Below are 14,585 nucleotides of genomic sequence, written 5' to 3'. Positions count from 1 at the left end.
GAACACACAATTGGGTAAATGTGCGCGCACACACACATTACTCCAAGATGGGTATTCACACTCCTTTGTCTGTATCTCTCTCTCTATGTCTGTCTCTCTGTCTGTCCTGTCAGCGCGCGTGCACACACAGACGGACAAACTCAGTAAGACACATATTTGCCCAGGCCTATTCCTTCCATGTTTGGGGTCTCAGCGCTAGCTAGCCGATCCCCACATTGTCCTTCCTGCTCCCTCTAAGCATCAGCCAAGTCCTCCCCTCCTGCAGCATGACTGGATCTAATGTGGAAAAACACCCTTTATATGAATACCATCTGACAGAGCCTTCTTCCAATGTCAGTTAGCATTCTCATCGGCTGATAGGCCCCTCTGGCCCAGGCCTGGACATTGTATCCCTCTCTACTTTTCCCCTTCATCCATGGCTTGGCTCGCCAGGCCTGGGGGTGTGTTCATTAGGCACCAAACAGACAAACAGGTGGGGACTAAATGGACCTGCCCAATAAGAAAGGCTTATTATCCTTTTCCGTTGCAAAACTGTGTAAACTGTTTTCTGTCACGTGCCCGAATGAACAGGGCCCTAGAGATGCCTGGTTGTTTGGTGTCTGAATGTCTCCACGGGCCTCATTAGTATCAGAGTCCAGAGTTGAGCGATGGATCCTGTTTCTCCACGGATTAGATCCTAAGGTATTCATGCTCCTGCGCTCGGTGTGTGTGTGCCCGAGCATGTGCACGTGTGCACTTTCGGGGGAGTGGGGCTAGGCTATGTTATTACCAACAGTATCCCAGATACCCTGACGGTTAGAGTTATTTAAAAAATACTTGTCTCACGTTGCATCACCATCATGTCACGTTGCGGTAGCTGACATGCTGTTATCTAGTCGAGGTGAATGGGTCCACATTGGCTGGTTGAGGATAAATGGGAGGCTGCTATTTACAGAGTGGTCCGTTCACAAACAGGCCATTAGACTTGACTTCCCCTTACGTCCTTCTCCTAAATGTATGGTGTCAGTGTAATTACGTGCCTGTATAGGCATCGGGGAGTGCTGCTGTGTGACTCTGTGTAGTCTACACCGGCTTGTGTTAAATGCTCACGTCTGTGTTCCTATTGTCCAGTGTACAAGTCTCCAGAGTATGAGTCCCTGGGCTTTGAGCTGACCGTGGAGCGCCTGGTCCACATCGGTTACCCCCAGGAGCTGCTCAGCTTCGTCTACGACCCCGCCTTCCCCACCAGGTGACCACCAATCACATCGTACTGTTAATGTTGTTGCCATGGTGATATACTGCAATATATATTTTTTTACAACTGGAAAACGCTTTGATGTCAACGGGGCACCAGCTGTACTTTATTACCAGGTACCTATTACCTATCACATCATGGTTGCCATGTTGTTGCCATGGTGAGGACGTTTTAATGCTATTTTTATACCTGGATGTGTGGGTTTCTAATTTGGTCCTGGTTGTAGCTAGGTAGATTGTCTGATGGGCTTTTAAAGATGTGTCAACCATTTCTAGATATTCTAACTGACTGAATGATGTTGTTTCTCTGTATTTCTTCAGAGGCCTGGTGTTTGACACCCTGTATGGGAACCTGTTAAAGGTGGACGCCTACGGCAATATCCTGGTCTGTGTCCACGGCTTCAATTTCCTACGAGGGTAAATGGTGAACCCAACGCTCTCCTAACCTTCTCGCAATGTCCTCCCTACGTCCCCTTGTCCCCAGATCATTGAGCGGGTTTTGAAGGTTAGATCCCGGTCGACCTGCCAAGAAATTCTCCTGACGTTGCATTTTCTTTTTCTCTTCTCTCCCCAGACCTGAAATACGGGAGCTATACCCGAACAAGTTCATCCAGCGTGACGATACTGAACGTTTCTATATCCTCAACACTCTCTTCAACTTGCCAGGTAGAAGGAGGAGAGATTCTGTCCATGCCAGAGCCATTCAATTATTTAAAAATGTGTTTATCTCCATCTAGATTCAACTGTCATTCATAAGAGGGACAAGCCCAGACATGCCCTCCATTTTGTCTGAGCACAGTTTGAGGCAAGGCCATGGAGTTCAACTCAACTTTATTGACACTCGATTGTTTTTACAGTGCAGTTTCTCTCTCTCTCCAGAGACCTACCTCTTTGCCTGCCTCGTGGACTTCTTCTCAAACTGTGACAGATATGCAAGGTAAGGAATCCCTAGTCACACTACCCACCTTATTTGTCTTGTGGGTTATATACAAGTAATTCCTGGATATGACATGGCAACATTTGATAAGCCAATTAGACAACATGACAACAGGGTAGGTCCATATCTCCAATAAAAATCCTCCAATAAGGAAGTACTTTAGCCCTAACCCTGATAAGCCAGTGGTTGAGTAATAGGACCACCCTTTTATTGTGTCATAAACAAGATACTTTATTAGGATTACTCAGCTCTCTGAATGATTATTGGTCTTCGATACTAATCATTCCACGAATGCATGCAGTAACTTAATTCCATATTTTCAGATTTCATGACTTTTATTATTTAAATGAATCTGCAATGACTAATCATCTGGCATGATGTAATATCATGTCTATCGTCTCAATATAATTATACAATAATTAGTTAGCGATAGTTTTAATGAGTTCTTTGTGTGATGATGTGATCTGCAATGGAATGGCTGCATGTCTTCTCTGAAACGAGTTGTTGGTCTTTTAGGGGGAGATTGCTTTCCTGTTTGGCTGGAAACCACCTCAAACAAGGGAAGACTATCCCATTTAAAAGCAAAACAAAAACAAAACAAAAAAATGTAGTGAAAATGGCTACTAGCATTTAAAAGCAAAGCTCTCTGTCTGGCCTTGGCCTGTCCACTGGCTCTGTGTGTCCCTCTCCTCCCCCCTTACCTCAGCTGTGAGACTGGCTTTAAAGATGGCGACCTCTTCATGTCCTTCAAGAGCATGTTCCAGGACATCCGCGATGCCGTCGACTGGGTCCACTTCAAGGTAGCGCGATGAGGAAGTCTATCACAATGCAATCATTTGTTCACTTCAATTCACTTCACTTCCATTTCAAGGTATTGAAGCGATTATCTTTATCTTGAAGCAATCATTTACTGTTTATCGTCGTGCTAATGGTATGTACCCTGAAAATGACATTAGTTTACACTGAGTGTCATTATGAAGAAGACATTTTATGTGATGTTTAGATGTGAGCTTGTTATTTTTCTACGTATTTCAACCCATTTACCGGTAGTCCTGTCTTCCAGGGCACCCTGAAGGAAAAGACGGTAGAGAACCTTGAAAAGTACGTAGTGAGAGACGTAAGTACACACATTAACATTTTACCAGCCCCTTTAGCGCTCGACTTGTCGTAATACTACGGTAACACACTGGCACAACGACTTCAAAACCTGACGAGAAGTTAACATTTACTTTACCTCTCTGTCTGTATGCCTGTACGAACGCACTGTGTATGATAATGGCTTTGTAATATTTAGTGTTCTCTCTCATGAAGGCTAAGCTGCCTCTCCTGCTGAGTAGAATGAATGAAGTAGCCAAGGTGTTCCTGGCCACCAACAGTGACTACAAGTACACACACGTGAGTACACAGTACTGACCACGCTAAGTGCCCAGGTCCACTGTTTACACACACACACACACACACACACACACACACACACACACACACACACACACACACACACACACAGAGGAATGGACGCTTCACATGCACAGTACACAGTAACAGACATCCTTCAGAGCCCAAAACAATAGGTACGTCCTCCCTTGTTCAACATCCATGCAGAACAACATTTAATATGCAAAGCAAACGTGCACACAGCTTCACAAAACATGTCCTGGCATATTGTCACGTTTGCATATGAAACTGGGGTGACGTGTTTGCGTACTGAACTTGGGCGTTTAGCTGCGGTATCTGTCCCAGTCATAAAGACATTTTAAATGAGATGACTAATAGGCTCGTTATGTTGTTACATTTTCTCACAGAAGATCATGACATACCTGTTTGACTTCCCCCACGGCCCAAAGGTAAGAGAATCATTCCAACATTCATACACGGCATTCTCCTATAGACGTGAAATCTTGTTAACTTATGTAGATGCATGTAGTTAACTATCGTCGGTACGCATTGACCAGAATCTGTGTTGTGTTGCAGCACGGGACATCCCACCGGCCGTGGCAGTCCTACTTTGACCTGATTCTGGTGGACGCCAGGAAGCCCCTGTTCTTTGGAGAGGGAACGGTGCTCAGACAAGTCGACACAGTGAGTAATTACACCTCTAATCACACCTCTACACTCACGTAGACGGAGAACGGATTCTGTCAGAACACAGTGCCAAGACTTTTTTTGAGTGTGGTAGCCTGGTAGTGTGGTAGCCTGATAGCTAATCGGTCACACAATGTGAAGTACAACTTCTAAAGAATTATAATTTGAGCAAGTTGAGGAGACTAATCTGCTCGGAGTAACCCTGGATTGTAAACAGTAATGGTCAAAACATGTTGATACAACAGTAGCTAAGAGGAGAAGTCTGTCCATAATAAAGTGTTGCTCTGCATTCTTAACAACACTATCAACAAGGCAGGTCCTACAGGCCCTGGTTTTGACACACCTGGACTACTGTTCAGTCGTGTGGTCAGGTGCCACACAAAGGGATTTAGGAAAATTGCAATTGGCTCAGAACAAGGCAGTATGACTGGACCTTGGATGTACACAGAGAGCTAACATTAACAATATGCATGTCAATCTCTCCTGGCTCAAAGTGGAGTAGAGATTGACTTCATCACTACTTGTACTTTGGCACACAGCTCGGACACCCATGCATACCCCACAAGACATGACACCAGAGGTCTCTTCACAGTCCAGAACAGACTATGGGAGGTGCACAGTACTATATAAAGCCATGACTACATGGAACTCTATTCCACATCAAGTAACTGATGTAAGCAGTAAAATTAGATTTCAAAACGGATAAATACACCTTATGGAACAGCAGGGACATAGGCACAGACACATGCATACACACACATAACATGCACACTATACACACACACACACACACACACACACACACACACACATGGATTTTGTACTGTAGATATGTGGTAGTGGTGGAGTAGGGGCCTGAGGGCACACAGTGTGTTGTGAAATCTGTGAATGTAATGTTTTTCAAATTTTAGAAACTGCCTTCATTTTGCTGGACCCCAGGAAGAGTAGCTGCTGCTTTGGCAGGAACTAATGGGGATCCATAATAAACCCCAGGGAGAGCAGCTGTTGCTTTGGCAGGAACTAATGGGGATCCATAATAAACCCCAGGGAGAGCAGCTGCTGCTTTGGCAGGAACTAATGGGGATCCATAATAAACCCCAGGGAGAGCAGCTGCTGCTTTGGCAGGAACTAAATGGGGATCCATAATAAACCCCAGGGAGAGTAGCTGCTGCTTTGGCAGGAACCTAATGGGGATCCATAATGAATACATATACTTGACATTGTTTTGCGGTGAGGCCACTGTTCCATGTGTTCTCTGGTGTTAGGCGACAGGGCGGCTGAAGATCGGGACCTACACCGGACCCCTGCACCATGGCATCGTCTACTCTGGAGGTAAGATACCTAGGGACATGCACTGACTCACAGCACGAACCGCCAGACAGCCAGACAGCACTGCCAACTTCACAAATCATCTAACTAGCAGAGTACCTCGAAACAAGATGGATCCCAGTTAACCTTTATTTAGCCAGCATAGTCTTCTCAACAACCTTCACTGTTCTCCAGGGAGGTCTGGGTTCCCTAAAAACAAAACAATGTTATGAATCGAAAAACAACGTGGTACAAATCTTTAATCAAACAATAACGTCCAGTAACATCTACATTTCAATATGTCTCTCTCTCTCTCTCTCTCTCTCTCTCTCTCTCTCTCGCCCAGGTTCTTCTGACATCGTGTGTGACCTGCTGGGGGCCAAGGGGAAGGACATCGTCTACATCGGAGACCACATCTTCGGGGACATCCTCAAGTCCAAGAAACGCCAGGGCTGGAGGACCTTCCTCGTCATCCCCGAGCTGGCCCAGGAGTTGCATGTCTGGACTGACAAGAGCTGTGAGTCTCGCACGCAGTCTTTCTCTCTCTCTCTCTCTCACACACACACACACACACACACACACACACACACACACACACACACACACACACACACACACACACACACACACACACACACACACACACACACACACAAAAGGACGGGTGGACATTTCCATGCAAGCAGCCAGACAGACGTGTGCAGACACACAGATAGGCTGATGGACACACTGGAGAGCACTGGTCCTCTGTAGCTCAGTTGGTAGAGCATGGTGCTTGCAAAGCCAGAATTATGGGTTCGGTTCCCGGGACCACCAGTACGTAAAATGTATGCAGCATGACTGCTAAATGGCATACAGTGCGTTCAGAAAGTATTCGCACTCCTTGACTTATACCACATTTTGTTGTTACAGACTGAATTCAACTTGGATTCAATATATTTTTTTCTCACCCATCTACACACAAAGCCCCATAATGACTAAGTGAAAACATTTTTGTGTTTTAATTTCAAATGAAACTCTGAAATATCTAATTTACATAAGTATTCACACCCCTGAGTCAATACATGTTAGAACCATCTTAGGCAGCGATTACAGCTGTGAGTCTTTCTGGGTAAGTTTCTAAGAGCTTTGCACACCTGGGTTGTACAACATTTTCATATTATTCTTTAAGCTCTGTTAAATTGGTTGTTGATCGTTGCTAGACAACCATTTTCAAGTCTTGTCATATATTTTCAAGCAATTTGAAGTCAGAACTGTAACTTGGCCACTCAGGACCATTCAATGTCATCTTGGTAAGCAACTCCAGTGTATATTTGGTCTTGTGTTTTAGATTATTGTCCTGCTGAAAGGTGAATTTATCTCCCAGTGTCTGTTGCAATGCAGACTGAACCAGGTTTTCCTCTAGGATTTTGCCTGTGCTTAGCTCTATTTATTCTTATGCTAAAAACATTCCCTCGTCCTTGCTGATGACAAGCATACCCATAACAGGATGCAGCCACCACCATGTTTGAAAATATGAAGAGTGGTACTCAGTGACGTGTTGTGTTGGATTTGCCCCAAATGTAACACTTTGTATTCAGGACGTAAAGTTTATTTTTATTTTTGTGCCTTATTGCAAGCAAGATGCATATTTTTCAATATTTTTTTTCTTCTGTACAGGCTTCCTTCTTTTCACTCTGTCATTTGTTAGTATTGTGGAGTAACTACAAAGCTGTTGATTCATCCTCAGTTTTTTCCTATCACAACCATTCAACTCTGTAACTGTTTTAAAGTCATGGTGGCCTCACGGTGAAATCCCTGTGCGGTTTCCTTCCTCGCTGGCAACTGAGTTAGGAAGGACGCCTGTATCTTTGTAGTGACTGGGTGTATTGATACACCATCCAACGTGTAATTAATAGTTTCACCATGCTCAAAGGGATATTCAATGTCTGCCTTTTCATTTTATAGGTGCCATTCTTTGCGAGGCATTGGAAATCCTCCCTGGTCTTTGGTTGAATCTGTAGTTGGAATTCACTGCCGACTGAGGGATCTTAACTTATTTAGGCTTGCCATAAGAAAGCGGTGGAGTTCTTATCGACTCAAGACAATTCAGCTTTTCATTTTTTAAATTAATTTGTAAAAATGTCGTAACATAATTCCACTTTGACATTATGGGAAATTATGTGTTGGCCAGTGACACCAAATCTCAATTTAATCCATTTTAAATTTAGGCTGTAACACAACAAAATGTGGAAAAAGTCAAGGGGTATTAATTAGTCAAGGGGTGTATACTATAGCAATGACACACACACACACACACAGACATTCATGCACAGGCACACATACACAAATATAACTGTGACGTGTCATTGTAGCTGTAAAATGCCCTCGTAAACCTCTCAACGGCCTGTGAGTGACAGCGTGCCAGGGAAGATAGAGGGGGAGAGTGAAAAAGCAACAGATGGAACAAGAGTGAGCCAACACCTGTGATTAAGGGCAGTGGTGTAAAGTACTTAAGTAAAAAAATAATAACTTTAAAGTACTACTTACGTAGTTTTTTTGTGGTATCTGTACTTTCTCCACCGCTGAATTAAGGGAGGAGGGAAATATGTTGTGACTGAGACTGACACTGGCCTCCTTTTTCCTCTTCTGTCTTACAGCGTTATTTGAGGAATTGCAGGGCCTGGACATTTTCTTGGCAGAGCTCTACAAGTGAGTACTGCACCGTCTGCTCCCCTACAACGCCCCTCTGCTCGATCTCTAGGCTGCCTCTGCACCTGGCGTGTGTGTGAACGACTGTTTGAGTGCGTGAGTTGGTGTGTGTCACCGTCGGCTCCGTGTGTGTGTGTGTCTTGGGCCAAAGTCTGCAGGGTTTGCCCCATCGGTCTGATGATAACCGGCTTCACAGTCAGACTTCAGCCCATTTAGAAAGTCATCTGTCTGTCTCCTTCCCTCTTGCTCTGTATAATAGTGACTAGCACTGTCTTCTCTCTCTCACGCTCTCTCACTTCCAATCCCCTTCTTCTCTCTATCTCTTTGCCCTTTATCTAACCCATTATCTCTACCTCTTTGCCCTCTACTCATTCTCATCCATCTCTCCAGGCATCTGGACAGCAGTAGTAATGAGAGACCTGACATCAGTGCTCTCCAGAGAAGGGTCAAGGTACTGATTCTACACTATTCCATAGCAACTTCAGAAACATTATTCAATATGTCCACATGTGTTCCTGAATAGTTACAGGTTTCAGTTTTGTCTTTCAACCAAGTCATTCCCAACTGTGGACTTATATGGTCTTTACAACCCCTAAGTAAATCCTGAAAATACTATGATCCTCCTCCCGTCCCATCGAAAGCTTAGATATACCGGAACACAAGTCGCTGAATTTCCATTGTCCTCCTCGAGGAATTTAGCATTTTGTATTAGAAACCTCTTTTTTTTTTTTAGAAGGGGACCTGGCAAGAGGTCAGCAGGAAGTAGTCTGCATGTACACGTAACACAAGAGCACAATACCATCCATTTAAAAAATATTTGACAATGGTCATCACGTTCTTCCACCAGAGCTTGAAGTATTGTCAGAGCGTCTTTCGGGCTGAGTATCTAAACCCAGTGTTCTTTTCCCCTCCCCAGAAAGTGACCCATGACATGGACATGTGCTACGGCATGATGGGTAGTCTGTTCAGGTCTGGCTCCAGACAGACTCTGTTTGCCTCTCAGGTGATGCGCTATGCTGACCTGTACGCTGCCTCCTTCATCAACCTCCTGTACTATCCCTTCAGCTACCTCTTCAGAGCTGCTCACGTACTGGTGAGCCACTGTATTGAATTCCTTCTGTTGATTCCTGTTTACAGTTTACGGAAAAAAAGTGAGAAATGCAGCATTTACGGAATAAAATGTTGCAGAGAAAATAGTGTAAGATACAGCCCTTTTCTTTTGCTAATTGGATAACTGTAATTGTTAGAAATTGATGGTTAAAAATATAGATGCACATGAATCAACATTTCTGGCTAGTTTAATAAAAAAATATACAGTACTTGACTCTTAACTTAGACTGAACCCTTACATAGTCTGGCACCCATCTAGCTGAAACACTGACAGGCAGAGTGACATTTGCATTCGAGTTGGTACGTATGAGTAATCTTCTCATTTCAATACAAATGTCTTTACCAGACACAGTATCTGAAACATGCACATCACATAAACACAGTGATCAATATTCTGTGTAACAAGTTCAACGCATGGTAATAACATTATTATATTACGTATTGGTGAGCTGAAACTCTCTGTACTAGCTGCTAGCCAACTGGAAGTGCTCTGGTAGTAACTTCTCTTCTCACCTTCTCTCGCACATTCTCTCTCTGTCTGTTTCTCTCTCTCTCTCTCTCTCTGTCTGTTTCTCTCTCTCTCTGTCTGTTTCTCTGTCTCTGTCTGTCTCTCTCTCTCTCCTTCCTTCTCCTCCCAGATGCCTCACGAATCAACGGTGGAGCACGCGCACATCGACACGGACACCGAGTCCCCCTGGCCACACGCAACCGCCACTGCACTGAGAGCAAGGACCTGGAGTGCTGTAGCAACAAGAACCACAGCCAGCTAACCCGGTCCATCAGTGAGATCAAACCCCCCAACATGTTCCCCCAGACCCCCCAGGAGATCACCCACTGCCACGATGAAGATGACGATGAGGAGGAGGAAGAGTAGATGGGAGGAGGTGTGATGGCGTGACCCTAACCAAGCTTGATTCCTTCCTAGGAGGAGGCAGAGAGAGAGAGGAGTGAAAACCATATTGATTCCTTTCTGAGGTTTCCCTGAGGAGGTTTTAGAGTATAAATACTTCTAGGAAGATATAAACTATAATGTACTCTATAGTCCACAGTAAGAGTCAATGTGGGATACATTGGAATGAGGGTGGAGAGGATATGGACATTGTGGTGTATCTATGGGAGATTTATATAGAGAGAAATTAAGTTACTTTTTATACTAGAGATGTATCAGGATATTAAGCTTTTATGAATCAGATCAGACAACGGTATGTTACTACAGCACATTGCCCCGTGCCCACCCCTTTTCAAGTTTTATGTTTTCAATGGTTGTTTTTTTTCTATGGATTTTTATGATGAAATGGGAAAAGGTTGACTTGAAGTTGGCCAATTTTTTAAAAGTTGATGAAGCTAAAACAGTTTTTACGGCATAGGATGTTGTAGCAGACAAATATACATGAATACACACAAGAAGCAAATATTACGAACACTACTTGTCTCTGTACTGACTTTACAGTGTCTGGTCATGGAGAATAATTATCTGTGTGTGTTTACATAGTCTACCATAATGCAGGCACCGTAGTTTCAATGTGAAGCACTAAGACGGAATATAGCCTTTGCCAAACCGTATGCACAGTACTGTATATAAACTCTATATACTGTTTTGCTGTTCTCCTTTTGAAATGAAACAAAGTGTTCTAGCCTTTTGCTGTACTGGTGTTGACGCGTATCGAGCAGCACGGCAATCCAAAAACATGGTCCAAAAAATGTATTTCTCGCTGGTTGTTATTTTGGTCATTTTTTTTGCAGTATAATTCCTCCCGTCGTGACCCTGCATAACACAGCTTGTGTGTGTGTGTGTGTGTGTGTGTGTGTGTGTGTGTGTGTGTGTGTGTGTGTGTGTGTGTGTCCGGCCTTGGCCAATCAAAAGTCGAGTTTGTGTCGTCCTGAGCGACTGTAACCAAGGCATCCATAATTGTACTAACGAACAGTGTGGTGTATGTTTTGGGTTACACAAAGCACAAGTCTGATTGTGGGTAACTGATTGTCAATATTAGCTCGATATGACATGAAACGTGCTGTCGATTTAAAGTATGGTGCACATAATGTAATCTGTGATTCTGTGTGGCTAATTTCAACTGACGGTTTGAGATGCGTGAAATGTTGTTTCTAGGCAACTGTGCGTACAGGGTATTGATTATGCTGCCTCTGTACAGATGGGGTCTATGGCAACTGTGGACGGTCACATAGGCCTAATGCTATTGAGAGGCTGTGACCCAGTATTACTGTTCTCATACATGATACTGTAAAAAGCATTCATCATGCAAAATACAATTACATTTTTTTTTGTTCTCCTGTAGGATGATATGAGATATCGAAACCTTCAACATTGTTACACTGTGCAACTAACATGCAGTAGTAGTTTTACCTTTTTTTTTTTACTAAGCTTGGAGTTGTTCGTTAGGTGTTCTCTTGAATATTACATTGTAACAGTTTTTATTATTCATTGCATAGAACTGACATATTCACCCCTACCTAACCATACCCTCATATTCCACGTGTGATAATGTGGTCTGGTGGTTCTCAGTAATTATTTGCAGTTAACATAGAGAGTACAGTATGTTATTGGAACAGACCTGGGTTCAAATACCATTTAAAATGTTTCAGAAACTTTAGCCTGCTTGGAGTGCCAGGTGGGCAGAGTTCAACATTTGTGAACATTTTTCTGGTTCCATTGCTCCAGGCAAGCCCCAATAAAGTATATGAAATGATTTTGAATCGTATTTGAACCCAGGCCTTCTCTACAGTAGGCCTTGATATTGAAAAAGGAAATCCAGGTCAGCCTGGGGTGCTGTGACGTGTGGTACTGTGTAGGATGCACGGGCACCAGACAAGGAACCAAGCCTCGGCGAGAGGGCGTTTGGGTCTGACCACCCCCAGAGAGGTTAGGGCGGGCCTGGGAAAAGGACAAGGGGTGCCCTCCTGACTGGTGGGAATAGGTTGTAGACTCACGCCAGCAGGCCTATGAAGTGTGGAAGATGAATGAAGGACTAGCTACAGTATTCAGGAGTTTTATTGATCACAGGGGTAAGAAACACTGCATGATGCAAAGAAGCACCTGGTTTTTATTTAACAAGGCAAGTCAGTTAAGAACAAATTCTTATTTTCAATGACGGCCTAGGAACAATGGGTTAATTGCCTTGTTCAGGGGCAGAACGACATATTTTGTACCCTGTCAGCTCGGGGATTCAAACTTACTAGGTTACTAGCCCAACGCTCTAACCACTAGGCTACCCTGCCGCCCCAATATTTCCCACAAGGGTTGCATTTGCTGTCTCCAAACATGTTCAAACCTTTTAATTTCAAAATGGAAATTGCAATCGTTGATTAGGCCCACAATTCCACTGAAACGTTGAGAATCTTAAACAAAATGTGACTGGAAAATGTTACCGACTTGGTTAATGTTGAACTTTCCTGTTTAGCAACGGAAATGCTAAACATTTTCAGTTGTGTGTCCTAATGAACATGACCCAGATAGTATGGAGTACGGTTTTTAAATAAAAAAAAATGTATAGGTTATCTGCAATATCATATGTGTATGCTATGTAAAACATACGTATCACTTTATTTCCAAGGCATGTAGTTGTGTAGCTAGAGGTTTCGATTGGGCTGATGAAGGGAAGACCAATAGCGGGTCTGTTTGTAACTCGGTGTTTGCCGAGGCAAGTAGTAAAAAGGGGAATGTGGGTTCAACTGGGGATCTTTAAAACAGATTCTCCTCTTACTAAAATTGTCACAGAGGAACTATATAGTGGTTCAATATTTTATTACTCTCTGAAAAAAGTATATTTTTAAGTAGTGATTTAACTGGAAGTACCACAGAAACACCCGAGGCAGCTGTATTCTTCACCTGGTTGATTAGTCGTTGTTTTGGTCTCATTACTGACGAATTCATAATAAAGCTTGGTCGTTGGGAGGAAAATTTGAAGTCCTTTTCTGTCGAAACACTTTACAAGACATTTATTTCTATGCAAAGACGCAGTACAGTGCATTATACGTGTAAACTAACTTACTAAAAGGCTGGCCAGTGTAAGCAAATAGCTTACGTCAAAGTTTGATAACGGTATGGCTAGAACTAGGTTAGGGCTACAACTGATATGTGGATGAAAAGAAAACATGTTTGTCTGTGAGAAAAAGCTCTGGATACACAAGTTCTACAATGTCATCTGTGTGGTAACAATTGTACACTTAATAATAATAATAAGATTAGCCTTGCAGACCGATATGCTGAAAAATAGGCGATGTTGAAGATCATGTATTTCCCGTGCATCAGACATGGCACCTTACTCAACAACACCTTGGTTTTGCTGTTTATTTGTTTTTTTTCTAACCAGTGTTTTCAGATTCTTAGTTTACAACGTTGTATATAATATATGCATTTCCATTTACATGTTGTTGAAGAAATGTTCCTTAAATTCTTTTTTTTTCTTCTTGTTTTTGGCATTTTTCTGGTTTCAGACATGTTTTTATTTTTTACTATAACGGCTTCAGTGAATATGTCTGAGCGAGCGAAACACGTCGGACAGGTTAATGCCACCATCCATTTATACAATTTGTCCATTTATACAAAATTTCAACAATTGCAGACCGAGCGTGACAACAATCACGCATTCACTTGTTTTTTTTTGTTTCGTGCATTTTCTTGGATGTTCCTCAGAGCGTTTTGTTTCCAGAATTATTATATAATGTGTACATTGGGGAAATGACATTTATATGTACAATAAAAGCTAATCTTCCTTAATAAGTCACTGGGTGTGTGTACTGTCTCCTGTTGTTCTTCTTGTTCTTCTTGCAAAACTATAAGTTTTACAATTTTGAGTAAAACAAGTTTTTGAATGTAATAATTATACTTGCATATAATCATACATAAACATTATTGCATGCCAAAAGGACTTAATATATCCAGTAACGTGTTAAATTAAATGTTCTACAATTAATTGTGAAAAATCTATTGCTTGCATAGCTTTTTATATCTAATGAACTTCAGGGCACTTAGAGTCTAGAATTCTCCCATCCCTCTGGTGACCAAAAAAATCAAGCACATGGGGGGGGATTACATTTGTCATTTTACCTCCCCCTCACAGTTTAAAAGGGTTGATATTTGGGTGCCCAAAAGGTGACTCAAAACATGATTCAAGAATAGAAATCCTGTCAAAGTTGGAAGATATTTTTTACAATTCTATTTAACTACCAAATAAAATATATCCAGTAATCCCAAATCCATTTCTCT

General features: G+C 42.6%; 1 pseudogene; it reads left to right on the top strand.

The window, feature by feature from the left end:
* The window catches only part of LOC135524327 (cytosolic purine 5'-nucleotidase-like), a 32,972-nt pseudogene extending 18,869 nt beyond the window's left edge, over positions 1 to 14,103 (top strand).
* Positions 14,104 to 14,585: the final 482 nt, after the last annotated feature.

Source organism: Oncorhynchus masou, chromosome 4, assembly GCF_036934945.1.
Source record: "Oncorhynchus masou masou isolate Uvic2021 chromosome 4, UVic_Omas_1.1, whole genome shotgun sequence".
Taxonomy (NCBI): Eukaryota; Metazoa; Chordata; class Actinopteri; order Salmoniformes; family Salmonidae; genus Oncorhynchus; species Oncorhynchus masou.
The sequence above is the reverse complement of the archived record's forward strand: the minus strand, read 5'-3'. Positions and strand labels throughout refer to the sequence as shown.